Source organism: Leucoraja erinacea, chromosome 3, assembly GCF_028641065.1.
Source record: "Leucoraja erinacea ecotype New England chromosome 3, Leri_hhj_1, whole genome shotgun sequence".
Lineage (NCBI taxonomy): Eukaryota > Metazoa > Chordata > Chondrichthyes > Rajiformes > Rajidae > Leucoraja > Leucoraja erinaceus.
The window spans coordinates 51644241-51648762 of record NC_073379.1 but is presented as its reverse complement, the minus strand read 5'-3'; positions in this window follow the sequence as shown (position 1 = coordinate 51648762).

The window sequence follows — 4522 nt, the reverse complement described above, 5'->3', positions numbered from 1 at the left end:
ACTACCAACACTAGATGGCAACCTATTGTCCCACCAGCAGGTTGTACACATGGCACCTTGTGAATGAAAACCGGATTGTATAAAAGCAAATCATTATGTGTAAGATACATTTGATCTTCCACCTAAACAACTAACACATTCCTTCACCAGTGGGATCATGCAGATAAATAGGAAAGGATGTGTTTGTTCCAATTACATGTGCTTTAACACATCGGCTGATAGCCTTTCGGTGCCAATCACACTGGGACAGATATTTGCAGTCAGGATATTTGCAAGCATCACATAACTTTTGATTTACTAACAGGAATCATTCAATATGGATGGTCTGGATGTAACAGCTCAATAATACCCTGCTGCTATTTAACTCTTAACCAATGTCAGGAAAACATCTCTTACATTGCCCTTTAAGGATCCATCATGGATAATTGGATATCATGTATCCCCACAACCACAAAAGTGACAACATATCCAAAGTGTTTGTTGGCTAGCATGCTCTTTGATGCTCTCGTGTTGTGAAAGGTGATATGGTGTCAGTTCAGGTAATCTTGCAAATTCCTCCTCACAAAGCGCTAGGGCCAAGGATCTAAATTGGGAGCAAACCTCAACGTTCCGGAGAAACCCAGGAAATGGACAGATAATGCATGGGTCATGGAGAGGGGGCGGGGGGGGGGGGGGGGGGGGGGGGGAGCTGAAAAAGAGAGATGGGAGTGGGCAAAGCCTGGAAAGTGACAGGTAGATACAGATGATGAGGGGGGGTGTCATTGATTGGCAGAGGGGTGGAGTAAGGGACAAAGGTTGGAGGTAAATAGGAGACAAAAGGGTGACAGATAAGGGAAAAAGCAATTAAATGTAAAGCCAGGGATATATAGGTAGAAGTGGACCGAGAGGTGGGAAGATGGTGGGAGAAATGTGTGCTCACCGTGGTGGAAGTGGGGGCACGGGAAAGAGAGGAGAAATTACTTAGAATTGGTGAATTAATTGTTCATAGCGTTGGATTGTAAGCTACCGAAGCAGAATATGAGGTGTTGATCCTCAGGTTTCCATTGCCAGAGTAAGGCTACATGCAAACAAACTTGAGGAACAGTGCATTTGTAGAAGGGGCACACAACAGCCAACATCAGCCAGTGATGGAACATAGAACACAGAACAGTACAGCACAGGAACGGGACATATGGATCACATTGTTTGTGCCAAACATGATGCCAAGTTAAACTGATCTCGTCTGCCTGTACAAATCCATACCTCTCTAACCCTCTTAGAATAAAGGGGAGGTCATTTAAGACTGAGGTGAGAACAAACTTTTTCACCCAGCGAGTTGTGAATTTATGGAATTCCCTGCCACAGAGGGCATTGGAGGCCAAATCACTGGATGGATTTAAGAGAGTTAGATAGAGCTCTAGGGGCTAGTGGAGTCAAAGGATATGGGGAGAAGGTAGGCACGGGTTATTGATACGGGACAGATCAGCCATGACCACAATGAATGGCGGTGCTGGCTCGAAGAGCCGAATGGCCTCCTCCTGCACCTATTTTCTATGTTTTCTATGTTTCTATTAAAGACCTTTTAGATGCTACTATCGTATCTGCCTCAACCACCTCCCTCGGCAATGCCCACGAGTGTTAGATAGTTAATGTCAAGAGTAGGTGATCAGACTCTCTCACATTGACTGGCACCTTTACGGCACAAATGGTGTTTGAAACTCATTAGCCCATGCACGGATACTGACTAAGTCTTGGTACACACAGGTATGGGCTGCATCATTTGCTGAGAATGGGATTGAACATTTTGCAAGCATCAATAAACATCCCTACTCCTGGTCGCATGATGGAAGAAAATTAATTGATGAAGCAGCTAAAGATGGTTGGGCATTAAATACTTCCCTGAGGAACGTTTGCAGTGATATTGTGGGGCTTGGATGATTGATCTCCAAAATAGACATAAAATGCTGGAGTAACTCAGCGGGCCAGGCAGCATCGCTGGGGAGAAGGAATGCGTGATGCTTAGGGTCGAGACCCTTCCTCAGACTGATCTCCAATATGGACAACCTATCTTCCATGTGCTTAACACTGTTGACAATATGCCCCATCATTTATTTGTCCCTGAGATTAATTGGAATTATTAGCCATCTTAGATTTTGTAATAATGGACAGACCCATCTACCACAATAGAATGTGAAGTGTAACATCAAGTAGATTTCTCCTATCTTGGTTCAGTTATGAAGCATCACAATTCCATGTTGACAGCTGTCTTCTTAGCCAGCTGTGTGTCTGAGACAAAGCTACCAAACCACCCAGTGATCATTGAACACATATGCATTCGGTGCCCTTGCAACGTTCACTGCTCCTTCCCATTCCTCTACAGTGCGGAATAGCACTGATTCATCAACTGACGAGAGGATGGATAAGTTGCCTTCAGCAGGTGGCTTCTTGCCCGTGTTTGACCAGATGTTTTATGGGGCCTGGTATCAATGTTGAGGACTCATAGGCTGTAAATCTAAGTGCCATCTCCTTTGGTGGGTCTGTCTTACTGAGTCAGGATGTACCTAAGGTATTTGGTCTCTTAGGGTTGTCTCTAATGCCCCTGTCACACTTATGCCCCTGTCCCACTTAGGAAACCTGAAAGGAAACCTCTGGAGACTTTGCCCCCCACCCAAGGTTTCCGTGTGGTTCCCGGAGGTTGCAGGTGGTTGCCAGGGGTTGCAGGTAGGGAGACTGACAAAAACCTCCAGGAACCTCCAGAAACTGCACAGAAACCTTGGGTGGGGCGCAAAGTCTCCAGACGTTTCAATTCAGGTTTCGTAAGTGGGACAGGGGCATAAGGGTTGATATTGAGAGAATGATTATATTGAACTTTCATTCAACCGTGGGACAGATCTCCCAATTAAATACAAGGAACTGCAGATGCTGGAATCTTGAGCAAATTGCTGGAGGATCTCAGCTGGTCAGGCAGCATCTGTGGAGGGAATGGATAGATGACGATTCCGGTCAATATCCTTCTTCAAACTGACGGAGTAGGAGGAGAAAGCTACATAGGCCCCAGAGCTTTATCATTCACTGTGAAGATCCTGGCCTGGTTTGGATTCCCAAAATGTAACACCTCACACTTATCTGAATTAAACTCCCAGGCTAGTCGAGCAGGCTCCTCACAGCATTTCCCAAATCCTCAAACTCGACCACCAAAAAGGAGAAGAGAAGCAAGTGTTCCACCACTTGCATATTCCCTCCCAAATTGCACATCATCCTGACTTGGAACTACCTGTTGGAAAGACCCGAAACATCACCTATTCCTTCTCTCCAGAGATGCTGCCTGTCCTGCTGAGTTACTCCAGCATTTTGTGTTTATATTCGGTTTACACCAGCATCTACAGTTCCTTCCTAGACAAATTAAACAAATTTCTTCTGCCCTCGTGTGTTCAATATCCCTCCATTCTCTGCATGTTCATGTGCCCATCTAAAAGCCTCTTAAATGCTACTTTCCTATCTGCGTCCACCAGGCACCTTTTGAAAAGTATAATTGGAGGGTATTATCAATCAATCAATCTTTAATTTACTAAAATGGATAAAAAGCATGATCCAGCAAATCATTTCTATTGATGGCACCACAATGAAAACTCAGTGGCCCCTCACCTCAAAGTTTGAGGGGATTCGGTATGTTGGCCAAATTGTTAATGAACTTCCATGTCTGTACGATAGAAAGCGCACTGACTTGTTGCATCACGGCCTGGTTCACGAATGCCCAGGAATGAAGGATATTACAGAGAGAGGTGAACATTACTCAATTCATCATGGGTCCTGTCCTCCCCACTATTGAAGGGACCTATAGATGGTGCTCCCTCAAAAAGGCAGACAATATCATTGAAGACCCACACCACCCTGGTCATGTTTTCATATCACTCCTACCATCGGGAAGAAGGTACAAGAGCCGGAAAATCATGACCACCAGGTTCAAGAATAGCTACTTCCCAGTAACCTTCAGGATCTCAAATACTTCACAGCACTAACCACATCAACTATGAACTTCTATGGACTGTGTCTTTAGTTGCACTACAGAGTTCTGTTTTTGCACTATTATGGCTAGGCTACCTAGTATTACTATTACTATTTTTTTGAATGGTATTTATTATTATATTTTATCAGCGTGTATTGAAGTTGTGGGCCTGTTTATGGTGCAGCAAGTAAGAATGCCTTTGTTCCATTGTTGTACATTTGACAATTAAACACTCTTGTGTATTGAAGCGCCACACTGTAGTTATCGGCTGTCATTCTTTGCAGTTGTGACCTTTTCATGCTCGTGAACCTGTCACCGTCCTGTGCTATCATTCTCTCAGCCACCTGCCCTTTCACACATTGCTCTGCCATGCATGTGGCTCCACTGCTGAATGCACCCCTTATTCAGCTGCCTCTTGGTCATGTCCGCAACCAGGTTACATCATCACCACTTCACACTGTACTTCTCTCACTCCGCACGTCTGCCATTCTGCACTCTGCAGCACAGAACCCCTGTCTGCAACTTACCAAAGTGTCC